Genomic DNA, 13725 nt, shown 5'->3' on the forward strand with positions numbered 1-13725 from the left:
GAGCTCCTATAAAATTATGTACTTTCATTTCACACTAACTTGAAGTGGATACTCCACTGCCGAACTTATTTTGAAACCTACCACAAAAAAATAAGACCTGTTTTCTGTATTATTGCCTGTATAAATATGGCATGAGACACATTATGGCTATGGTTGCAATATAGAAAAGTTCTAATATAATCTCAGGAATGATTTTTGCAATCTTGTAAATCAATTTCATCCCTATATTATCAGCAGACTACTAAAGATTGCCACGTGCCCGTACATATATCTACACATACTTACATGAATGAATGGCAAAACCTGTGTATATTCTGCAAACATACAAAAAAAATGCAACTACAGAAGTATTCAATACAGATACACGCAGAGGCACAAACATGGTTTTAATGAACAAATTAATGATTTAGAAAGAACTTTAATTCCTGTTACCCCTTTCCTCAGGCTTCTAAGGATGGGCAAAGGACAAGACATTCTTGTGAATCTCCTGTAATAATTTAGCAGCAAAGACAATGTAATCATCAAATAAATGTAGTGTTTAGCAAGGCTATACTACATGCACTGCTAATGTTGACACGGAATATAAATTGAAACAGCTGGAGGCAAGAGTTCAGGGCAACTCAATAAATAAAGAATTAGATTGTTTACAGTATAATCACCTGAATTTTGAAGTTGACGCTCAAGAGCCACATAGTTTCAAGATCAGCAAACAAAGAAGTTACTGAAAAAAAATTTATTCCAAGCACAGTTTCAAAAACAGGCATAGACAGAAATTAGTTTTTGAGGATTACATGCAGCATACTCAATCGTTCACCTCGAAACCAGAAATATATTGGTATTCCTTCTCCAAAACCATACCTGCAGGACAACGTTATCCATGAAAGTAAATTATAAAAAATGAGTAGAAAGCATATGGCATGACGAGTTTTAATTTACTACTCCAACTAATCTATTGGGACACTGTTTTGACATGTTTTATTCCCCGTATGAAACTGACTCTTTCCATACAATTTCTTCCAAAATTTGCATTTGGAGTGAAACTATTTTAAAGTGTTTTTAATTAAGCATTTTTGTAGCATAAGAGATACCATATATAGTAGATTTATAAAATACTAATTCAGAAGATTTTCTGCTGTGTCCTGCATACTAAAAATGGAAATTCTTCTATTATGTATACCAATAAAGGAGAAGACTTACTTGAAGAAAAATTACAAAACCTTGACATTTTCTAATACAAAGCTGTTGGTTAACCCTGTCACTCATCTTTATCCATGCAACTTAAACATTTTTATGTTTTTAAAATGGAATAAAAATCTCTCCCCCAAAAAAACCCCCATAGTTTGGCTAAAAAACCAAACCAAAACACCAAAATATCAAAAACATATAAAAAAATATTGACATGACAAGCTTCACACCATGACAGAAAAAAATTATATTGTCCTCTTAACATAGTTAAAAATTGTTTCCTTTTTAATATTAAAAAACACTCCCACTGTAATTCACAATTAAATTAATTTTCTTCACTTCTATTCACATGTGAAGCAGACTAGAAATTGGTTGACAGAAAGCAGTGTCAACATGTAGAGGCACCATCTAGACCCACCTATATCTATTGTATATATAGGTAAAAACATCAGGAAAGAATCATGCTATATTACTCATAATAATTATCTATTTTTTATTACCCCTCACTGATATCGCATTATGTCAGACTGTTTTTGCTGTCTTCTGCAAATTACCATGTTTAGTAGGTGCAAGATACTACTAATTCAAGACAGAAATGTTTACAGACTTAAACAACCATTCACGTTTAAACATTCAGGAAGTCTTACCCGGTTTCACACACTTGTGATGGCTGGATAGCAAAACTGTATTGCAGAAAGTATAATCACCTCCAGACCTCCACCCTGCTCTATGACAGTCTTTCCTACCCTCCAGGCAAGGACAACTGATGTGCTCACTGGCCAGCTCCTGAAATGCTGACCAGTTTTTAACACCAATGCACTGTGGTAAACCAAAGACACACTAACTCAAATGAACAGGTTGGATATGGATATCTTCTCAGGGAAGATGCCATCAGAAGGGTCAAGGCACAAACCTATCCCTCCTCAAGTCATCTCACTTCAATCCACTGTTAGATTACATATTAGTGGAAGAACAAGCTCAGGAACTGCTAAATTAAGCTTGAGATACATAACAAAACAAAACAAAAAAAGTATGTAAAACTTGAAACAACTAAGTTGGAAATGTTGGGAAAACAACTCCCAACATTGACACTTCTGCTTTCAACCTGAAATAGGCCATGTGTCTAAAGGAAAAGCAAAGATAATGGATTTTTTTCCTCAAATTATATAACGGGCTTTTATACAAGATTTAATCAAAAATGGCTGAGTAATATATCCATATCCACATCCTTATTCACGACACCTTTTTCCCACAAAATCCTATGTAAGCAGACATAAGTATATGAAGAAGTCAATCTTCTATAGACTTAATATCATATGTAAGGATGGTATTTTAGAACAGTACAGTTTCACTGTAGTCTTAGGAAATACTCATCATCTGAATAAGTTAGTGCTGAAGTTCAGTGTAAAGCTGAGACATTATGTATGATATCAAGCACAATGAAGCCATGAGGCGTACCAGAATAAATACGACCACCCTTCAAACTGTCTGTAAGGTTTTCTGCCTCTTCTTGTTTCTAGCACACGCATACTTGGCCAACAAATTTCTTAAAACTATAAACCATTGTAAAAAACTTGGTATGCAACTCTTTTTGGGGATGTGAGTAATTTCCTACTGAGAAATTACCTATTGTTTAATAGAAAGTCATTGATCTCTGCCCACCACCTGATTAGTCCAACTGCTTATTTAACACGCTGGGTGATAACAACACTTTATCTCAGAAATTACCCTTGCTGAAGCTAATGAACATCATGTTGTAATTTTAACTAGATTCAGATTTATCTCCAGTCCTAGCCAAGCACTGAGTTCATTTGTTGCTGACAGTGACTAGCGTGTTTGGCTGGCATCTTGATCCACGAATTATTCCACTAAAAACAACATAACCAAACATGCAAAATTTAGTTCAACAGTTCTCAGGTGGGATACAATGTGTACTTCAAAGTGTCATCCTTTCCCAAGATCTGTATACAACACTTGAATTTGATTAAGAAAACTTATTTTGGATGCTTTTATGCTACTAATTTGTAGACACATATCCTCGCCTGTAAACCTCACGGTAGATCAGAAGGGCTGGCTGTGATGCCTATGTGAAACACAATTCAATCACTGGTAACCTGTATTGGAAAAGAGAAAGGAACTTCTGGATTTCACTGGAAGTTACTTACATATAACATCCTCCCTCCCTGCAAAGAGTTTGTAATCCAAGAAATAACCAGTCAGGGAATATACAGATTCAAAAGAATACCTCCAGACACAGGTTATGTGGAAGATCCTCCACCAGGCACCTGAACCTCTCAACACATGGTATTAAAGGCCAGCAAGAGCTGCCGAGTTCTGCTGCCACCACCCAACCGGGAGGAAGTGATCCATTGGGAAGAGGCCTTAACGCTTACACACCCGTGTGCTGGAACATTTTACTTTTTCAGATTTTTCCACAGACAAAGAGTTTGAATCAGCTTTCATTTTATTCAAGCCAGTTTATTCACAGTGCCACTGTTACCGTGCCACTGTTAACTTTTGATCTTAACAGGTTTTTTTTCCCCAAAAGCTCGATTAATAGCATATCCTATGTCATTGTCGACAAAACAACATGAAAAGAGGTTTTCAAATGATGTCGTCAAATTGCAGGTTGCTAGTACACAATAGTAAGTGAAGTTTTCTACAGACACACAAGAGTAGGACGAGAAAGTTAACGTAAAAATTACCCAACTCAAAATAATGTCTTTCACGTCCTTCCTATTTACGAAGAATGTATTGATCTGTAATGGAAGCAGCTGACTCACAGACACCCAACTGCCTGAATAACTGGCAGGTTGGCATTATCTATCCAATCTCCTTGCGCTGCTCATGAACAAACACGCCTGAGCAGCCATAACCACAAGCCTGCATTATACACATACAGCTGCATACGTGAATACATGTTTCTCACATTTATTATATAACATTCTCCACGCAAGAACACAGGACAGAGACTTGCAAGGTTGGTTGCCTTCCACGCTATTGATAAACAACAATAAAACGCAACATTTTAAAACACTGTTCACTGTAGCATGATCTGAATTTATCTCTCTTTCAGCAGCACATATGAGGAATGTATTAATCTAGAAATAACCATTTGGTTGCTAGTGGAAAAAGAAGTGGCAGAACACACAGCAATACAGAGATTGAAAAGTTTTTTTTTAATCTGTACATTACTGAGTTGTAAACAATGGTTTGTTTACAAAATGAGCTTGAGCTTACAAATACATCAGGCCTACCCTTGTATATGAATTACACACAGTTTTGCAGCAGTGGAATGATATTTTGCAGCCAACACCCTTCATATATAACTAGTTTGTGCTGAAACAATTTGTCAATCTTCCTTAACTGTCGTTCTTTGCTGCAGTACAAGGAAATTCTAACCGATGCACGTTAGATTTCTGCTGTCAAATAAAAGTAGTAACAGCTGTCTTTCACAACATACAGTGAAGCTAGTATGCATCTGCCCTGCCAAAACTAATCACATATTCTAAGGATGTCCATGTGCTGTCATGTCGCTCTTCCTCTGCCCCTGAAAAGTAGAGCTGCATTCTATACCTCTATGTGAGTAATTTCTCCACAAAAACTACATTTTTTTTTCACATGGCATTTAGGGTTACAGAATGGAAAGGAAACCTGTTTCACTGTAGCCATCTGTTCCTAACACAAAGATGGAACCGCATGACAAGATGGAAGCTCTCTCTCTTGTCTCCACCTGCTCCCTCTGTAACTGTTTTTAGTACTATTCCAGTACACTTTAAACCTTACTTATAAAAGCATATATACCAGATGTCCTTGACTGTCCCACCCGCTGGCTGTGTTGACACTTGCCATAACCGATCCTCCTGTCCATCCTCTCTTACACACACATGCACAAAAAAGGCACTGGGCAGCGCGTATGACATGTCCTCTCTTGGACACTGTCTGGGGTATGTGACGGGTGATAGTGGTTTGTTTCAGAGCTTTTTATTTTAGCTCTAGCTGCACAGCCTTGTGTGCTTTGGTCAGGAGGTTCCCTGTTGACGATACCGTAATAACCGACTTGGAAGCAACCACACCAGGAGAACCGGGTCTGTGAGCTGAAATGCAAACAGCCTTAGCTACTCAATATGAGCTTCCTCTGCCTAGGAAAAACACATAATCACTGAGCAGTGGGTATACATCTTCCTCACCTGTGTGCTGATCATCAGGGATATGGTTTTCACACAGTTGTACCCACCTTGCCTTTTCTTTCATACCAGCTTTTAAATAATCATATGATGAGCTCAGGAAATCCTGGGTTCTATCTGTGCTTCTCCCGAGAAGCAGGCCACGCCGTGCAGACTCTTCTATGGCACACAGCATAGCTTAAACTTGTTTACTGCTTCTATCAAAGCCTATTGACAGCCTATCAGAAAGCCAGAAATACGTCTAGTTTTCCCACAGTGTAAAGCAGATTGCCACTGTTCTTCTCACCAAATCAGATCGTCTACCAACGAAACACACAGGTTTCTCCACGCAATCTTCAGTCAGCACTGAGCCTGCCTACTGAGACCAAGAGTTACAAAGTCAAAGCCCCATAACAAGATCATTGTGCACATAATAGCACTGTACAATCAAGAAACATGTTAAAAAAAATACATTGTGTCTTGCAAACAAACATTGTGCAAATAAAACTCTGCATATACTGACACATAAAAACCATCTAAATTTCCTGTTTTTCTATGATGCTTTTACGTCTTACCCCAAACACTCCCAGTCTGTACATGTGAGTACACCAGGATGTACTTACTGTCCATTCCATTATCCACAAGTACCAACTGAAATCATGTACATAAACACGTTCAACATATAAATATCCAGTTGTCCTGGGTTCAGCTGGGATAGCATTAATTTTTACCAGACGCTGGTTGGGCTGACCCAAACAGCCAATCAAATGGGACATTCAATACCATGTGATGCCACGCTCAGTATTTAAGTGGGGAGCTGGGTAAGGGAGGGGCTTTTGCTACCCAGGAGCAAGCTGAGCATCGGGTGGTGAGAACACTGCATGTTGTATATGCTTTTTATCAGTATTATGGATTGTTGTTCTCTTCTCCCTTTGCCATTCTGTTAAACTGTTCTCATCCCAACCCATAAGTTTTTGCCTTTTTTCCTTCTGATTCTCCCCCCCATCCCACCGGGAAAGGGGAAGGAGTGAGAAAGCAACTGCATGGTTCTTTGTTGCAAATTGAGGGAAAACCACAACACCAGTATTTTCAATCATTTAAATTGGAAACTACAAAACAAGAGTTATGTCTACAGTTGCTTGCATTTATATCCCTAGTTTTTTAATGACAGATTTCTACAGAAATCATATCCCATCATATTCCTCAGAGTTTGGGGAACAGACCCAAGCTTCACATACCTTAAAGAGTCCAATGACCGTAGCTATGAAGAGAGATAATCACGGAAATCAGTAATTAACAATTTGTTCAGAAAACTATCTGGATATGAGAACAAAGAAACTCACGAGCGAAGAAGAAAGATCTGTCTTGGTTCATTCCTTGTTTGGACAATGATTTATTTGGTTTTGTGGGCATGTTTGCCATGCTAAAGCTGCTTTTATGATCTCTGTTCCTTGAGATATCTGAAAAGCTAAGTCTGATACAAAGACTTAATGGACGTTTGCCTAACTAATGCATGTAGCTATTACTTTGTATTTTGCTCCTTTATTATATTTTCAGAATCAAAAGAAGATAAGCATTACCACAAGCCACTGTTACCAATATCAAAGAGACATACACACAAAAGATGTTTGAACAAAATGAAATTCTACATGTCAGTAGCAGACAAGCTGCTGTTGGAAAGTGCGAGATAATTAAATTTTAGAGAGAACCACAAATTTTGGACCTCTCGTAGTGATGTGATCTGTCAGACACAGGTAAGAATCCCTATTTTAAAAACATACAAGGTTTCATATTGCATCTTTTTTAATGTAAGAACAAAATAAACCAGCTGCTTGTGCCAACAGTTCCAACCAGTTTGTCATGCTGTTAAGGCCAATGTATCACGGTGGTTGGGCCACCACCTTCCTTTCACGGAGGGACAGAAGTTATAAATAATAAAGCGGGAATTTATATTCACCCAGTTTACCAAAGCAATAGCAGGAGAACAGCAGAGGATGAATTTACCTCCGGACAGTGTCCTAGGCAACGGTCTGGAGAACAGGCAGCCCCAAAAGCTGAGGTGGGCATGGCAGATCTGCCTGACCTGAACTGGAGAGCTGGTTGTCCCCCCCCACCTGCCAGCAGACAGCCCAACAGCGCCTCAGGCTCGACCACTCTCCGGCACACACTGCTCTCTCTTCCACCTTTCACACACCTCGGACATATGAATTTTGGGTTCAGAGTGATATGGAAGGTAAATCTTCTTGAATACTTTGGAGGAAGGAGAATAATTTTTTTTTCTTTTCAATGCCATACATAAAAGCTTACATGCAAAATTCTATCACACCATGATCTGCACAATGAATGCACTGCATTGTGTGACAGATGGGCTCCAAACTGTGGTGTGGAAAAAACAACCCGCCCTACTAGTTTGCAGTTCAGGCACAAATTTTTGGCTATACTTGGTATCAGTAATAGATAAATACAAAAACTTCACGTAGAAAATAACTTTGTATCTACCATAAGCACAGACAGCCCTGCCAAAAAAAAAAAAAGAAGAAATTCTTTAAAATACATGATGGGATTTATTCTGTTTATACTTACAACAGCATTTAGAAAGAAGAGCTCCCGTGCAATCAGTATTGTTACACTACTGTGAAATAGGTGTCTGTGAAATCAGGTTAGGAAAAAAACCCTCCAGTTTTGAAGACCATCCTGAGAAAATGACCTTTGTTTCCACTGGCTGCTTAAACTGTTTGACAGAAAATTCGGTGTATAGGGGGCAGGTGCCCAGGCGCTGGCAGCAGGGACCGCAGGGGCCTCTGAGGAGCGGCCAGGGCTGCCCCATGCCAGACACAGCCAGTCCCAGATGGCTCCAACCCACCCACAGCCGGGCACAGCTGAGCCCCGCAGCCACCGTGAATGGTGACACTTTTGGGAAACATCTGTAAGAAAAGGCAAAATGCTGCCCAGCAGTGAGGAGTGAGGCAAAAATGTGTGAGAAACAGCCCTGTAAGCAGCAAGGTGAGAGAAGAAGGAAGGAGAGGAGGTGCTCTGGGGGCTGGAGCAGAGGTTTCCCTGCAGCCCGTGGAGAAGACCATGGTGAAGCAGGTTGTCCTCTGCAGGCCCTGGAGGACCCCACGCTGCTGCAGATGGACCACCCTGAAGGAGCTGCAGCCCACAGAAAGCCCACACTGGAGCAGTTCTTGAAGGACTGCAGTCCATGGAGGACTCCATGCTGGAGAAGGGGAAAACTGTGAGGAAGAAGGAGTGTCAGAGACCAACTGTTATGAACTGACCACAACTGTCATTCCCCATCCCCTGTGCTGCTCAGCGAGGGTAGGCAGGAGAGTTGTGAGTGACAGAGTGAAGTTGAGTCTGGGAACAAGCGAAGACAGTGTTTTAGTTTTTGTCTTTCTTTCTCACCATCCGAATCTATTTTCATTGGCAATAAATTAACTCAAGTGTTCCTCAAGTCAATGCAGTTTTTCCTGTGAGGGTAATTGTAAGTGGTCTCCCTGTCTTTAACTTGACACACGAGCTTTTCTGTCTTATTTTCTCCCCCTGTCCTATTGAGAAGGGGGAGTGAGAGAGTGGCTGGGTGGGGGCCTGGCAGCCAGCCAAGGCCAACCCACCATTCTTGGTGATTAAATCCGGGGAACTGATTTTTACTAATTTGCGTAGTCCAATTACAGGAAAGTGACTGAAGCTTGTTCTTCATTACAGTGCTAAGCATGCCTGCTAGTAGTGAGGTGAGCAGCACTTGCTCCATACAAAGTAAATGGTGGTGTCAGCACTCACTGCCCCCAGCCACCTTCTGTGAAGGCTCAAAGTTCTGGAGTGGTTTCAGAAGCTGCTTAAGCTGATTTAAGGCTTTGCTGCTGCCAAAAGAGAAGAGATCCTGCTCTAATTCCCACACGCATATCACTGCAGTATTCCTCATGTGGCAGTAATAAGGCTTATCTGGCTCAAAACTACTCTGTTAACTTTTAGTGCTGGAACAAAAAGGGAGTGTGAAGATCACCACTTCCAGCAAAAATGTGGTTTTGTGCTGTCATGAAACTACACCCTTGGACTATTTCAGGCTCACGATTCCAATGTACCTCAGAAAATAACTGTCCTTATTAGATCACAGCTCTTCCCCTTCCTTTACACAGGGTTTTCTTAAAGTGTCCATCCTGATTTATTCAGATGTAAAGATGGTCAGAAATATCCTGTTGGGGTTTTTTTTGAGCCAATTTGTCATAAAATTTTATCTGTATCACTTGACCAAACCTGTGACAGGATCAGAGGACTTTCTGAATCAAACTAAATTTATAGCCTGCCTAATCTTGTGTCCTCTTTCTGACATGTGACAGCATCAATTATTTAAAAAAAAAATGCATGACCTCCTGCAGTAGTCATCTGCAACATATTTTGCTCCATGATAGAATACCCCACCAACTTATCCATTTATTTTGCCCAGCCTGTGTTTTTTTTCTTCTCCCTAAAATCTTGCAAGAATTCACTGTTACAATTCTCACTGCCATATGAACTAAAAACTATTTTGTATTTTGCCAGCTTCTTGCCTTCATCTTGCAGTAATCTGGTGAGCCTTTTATCCCACCCATTAAAAACCACAGTACTCTCCCCAGGTATGGTGTGCGCTTGTAGGTGCATATTTTCCCCGTAAATCTAGGTTTTTCTAAGTGTTTTTAGTTTCTTTTTTTTGCCTGCCAAAAAGGAATGAAAAGTCATGTCCCTCCCACCATATAAACATATGCAGGAGAATGAGCGCCTATTTTCTGACCATCACTGATGCTGAGAGTGACTGGGAGAAACAGCAAGGACTCCAAGTACCACCTCTGGCTCAGTGAGCCAACTGTTTGATTGTTCTCATTTTGTTTAACAGCTTATGTATAATTGCTGCTGGTTTAGACTGTAACACAATAAATGCAGCTCTGTGGGAAGAAAGAAACCTTTTTTGCACCAGCAATTTTATTCTCTGTCTCATAGGGAGAGTAAGACCTGCACTTAACTATATTACTTTGTGAAATTTTATTTTCCCCAAAAAAGCCTTTGGTATGTCTAATTCATCCTCAGTCGCCGAAGCCCAGAAATCTCATTGCAGCTTATGTTGCCAGTATAAGGTAGTTGGTTACTTTCAGCTAAGGAGGTTACACTTAGTTTAATAAATTTCAACAAATTAAAGTAATTTTTGCATTTACTGTTCACCCTGTATTTAATGGACGAATGCATCACACAGCTATGTAAAATTCAATTTTTACTGTTTCTTAATGGTCTACCTTTAAGACGGAAATGGTTAAAGGAGGCAAGACGTACCCATCTACAGCCTAGGGATTGTCCTTTATCAGTGGAATGTGTGCTCCCAAATAAGGAATGAAGTGAAGTGTTAGTTCAGAAAAAAGGAGGTCAAAAAATACAGAAAAAAGAAGTCATGCAAATATTTGTATTTTCAGAGACAGGTTTACAGCCTATCAACCTTTGCTCTGAGACAAGTCTGCAAACTGTGGCAACATTGTTCACCTGTAATTTTGGTGTTCATTGCAGCAATGCCTTAATCCTTGATTCATGAACAGTCCCATGATAATACGTGAACGTCTTTCCAGTAGCTAGGACTTTGGTGACCAGAAAATACAGAAGTTTACTCAAATTATTTAAAAGACAAAAAACCCCAAACCTGGAATAAGTTGGGAAAGCACAATTTTTCTCAACCAATTTAAAGAACATACAGGTAATATCCTCTACCTTGTTGGGAGATATTTAACATTGGTTTGTTAGATACTTTCTCTTACAGAGGTATGCTGAGTGTAAGTCCAAAACTTAATCACCAGTTTTCTCCACCAGCCAAACTCATTGACTGAAATGGAATTTTATTTGTAGTCCTCCATGCTCCATCATGGTTAATGCAGTTTTACAAGCATTAAGAATGAAGTGGGGAGCCTCCTGGTTCTGGACCTGTACTATTTACAGCCCTCCTCTGTGCTCTGTGGAGATTCCCTCAGTGCTGGCCTGAGCACCACTCTGCATTCCTAGAATGTCCAGAGCAAGTAAAGTGAAGTAATAGTTCCTGTAATAGGAGAACTGGTTTCATCCTTTTTGCCATCACCAAATACAAGCAAAAAATAACAACAAAATCAACACACCATAAATATTTTGAAATAGAAAGCAGTATTAAAGATAAATTGTGTCTAAAAGACTTAAAGGAATATTTTTACCAATTTAATGGATTTTTAAAATAGGAAGTCTCCTTGTAACACTTCACAATCTGCAATTATTTTGTGTTTCAGTAAGCACTTCCTAATACTCAAAAAGTCTCAGAATATATTTCCTACTGGCTCTGTTTATTACAGTATCCCCTTTAACCCGATTTGTAATGTATTATATAGACATCAACAATGCTAAGAGACCTACCAAACAAATTCTGTGACATAGGTGACAGACTAAGAAGCATTTCTAGTTCAGATTTGCGCATTAGATCCTCAGATTTTGTTGCATCCTTCAGTTCCCGGTGTAGATTTTTTTTAAATTCTCCTGGATTCATTTTTATTCCATTTTTGCTTTGATTTGCTCTTCCACTTCATATTTACGTTACAGACAACTTTATTCTATTTCACATTCCTGTGAACTGTATTGTAGCTCATGGGTATATGGGGATAATCTCTTTAGTAGCAACCCACCTCAGGGCAAGAGACAGTGAAATGTGCATGTAAGCCCTTGAAACTATTGTTCAAACTGAAATTCAACTTTCAGATCCCAAAACATTTGCCTTCATTTAAATTAGTTTGAGTCAGAATATTGGTGACTTACTCCCAGACACACTCATAGACAGTATTTCATATTCTCAGGAGAAACTGTCTGTAACTGAGACATGCGCGATAGTGAACAGAGATGGAAATTAATTTTATCACTGTGATGAACACACTACTACTTCATTCAAAATTAATCTGCACGGTTTGGTGGAACAGGAACAGATTCAAGGGAATTATAAAATAAAACATTTTTTCAATCTCCGTCTCTCTCTCTCTCCCCCCCTCCTTTTTCCACGTTCAGCACAGAGCTGTACTGTGTTTTATTACTACACTTGGTCTTAGCCAAAAGGCTGAGAAGCAAACAGGCTGCCCAGGGAGGTTGTGGAGTCTCCTTCTCTGGAGATATTCAAGACCCGCCTGGACAAGGTCCTGTGCAGCCTGCTGTAGGCGACCCTGCTTTGGCAGGTGGGTTGGACTAGATGACCCACAGAGGTCCCTTCCAATCCCAAACATTCTGTGATTCTGTGTGATTCTGAGATTACTGAAAATAAAAGGTAGGCTTGGGGTAGAATGACAGCCACTGCTAAAGTCACACATTTAGAGTTAGTCTCACAACAATCTGCTCTACAACACAAAAGAATAGTATTATTCCTTCCCAGTGAGTTATTTTCTTTGGGGACAATCTACTTTGAGGACATACTGCTTTGCATTTTCACATGGCTTTTCACTTTTTTTTGTGAACTTTCATTGAGAAGTGCCCTGACATTTCATTGTCTTTATATGTTGTTGCTTTTCACTTGACCTGTGAATGATCTCCACTTCCACAAGCTCTAGGTGAAACATCTGCACAAACAAACAGAAAAAGCGTAAAAAGCTCTAACCCAAATGAAGCCTTGAAGCCCTTGCAGGTGTAAACAATTAATTGGTATAGGAACCGTGGCATACAAACAAAAGTCCTGTAAATATCTTCAGACTATACAGAAACTGTTTTCCTCTATTAAAAGAAGTGGGTTTAGTGTAATGTTTCACTGAAATTGCATCAAGCTTGGCAATTATAAGGATTCTTACCAGAACAAGATTGTTTCGCTTACTCTCCTCATCCCTGGAGAAACCATCAAAGCGAGTCTATTTGGCTACAGCAAGCAATGCTACCCAGATTTAACACATTCAGAAAAGTATCCATGCAGTTTCTTAAAAACAACTTCTTTGATTAATTTCAAATAGTTACCGAGTCAAGAAATAATGAAACCAAGCTAAAATGGGCAGTAATAAATTTTCACTCTTGATCGCTGAAACAGACATTTTCAGATGAAGCAGTAACAGTAGCAGTATAATAAATTAATTTCCAAATGTTGTATTACCAAAACAGAATAGCAGTAAAATGACCTTAGAACATCCCCCCAAAATATACATTCCTTTCCCCTCACAACAACAGTTAAAGAGAGAGGTGAGAGGAATCAAGAGGACTTTTATTTACTAATATCGATGAGCACTGTGCATTTTTACTAATCGTCTTTCAAAAAAGAGTAATAGTCTCTTACCAATGTAACTACCTTACAGGAAATCAAGACTTCTTAGTAAATATATTTATATCTGGACATTACTGCTCTCTGTTAATACAATCGTGACATAGATTTAATTTC

The 13725-nt window shown here is 39.3% G+C and overlaps 1 protein-coding gene across 4 annotated transcripts in view; it reads right to left on the bottom strand.

The window, feature by feature from the left end:
- SYT1 (synaptotagmin 1) overlaps positions 1 to 13725 on the bottom strand; it is a 359923-nt gene that overhangs the window by 264205 nt on the left and 81993 nt on the right. The window lies entirely within an intron of this gene.

The sequence above is a fragment of the Opisthocomus hoazin genome, chromosome 8 (genome assembly GCF_030867145.1).
Source record: "Opisthocomus hoazin isolate bOpiHoa1 chromosome 8, bOpiHoa1.hap1, whole genome shotgun sequence".
Lineage (NCBI taxonomy): Eukaryota > Metazoa > Chordata > Aves > Opisthocomiformes > Opisthocomidae > Opisthocomus > Opisthocomus hoazin.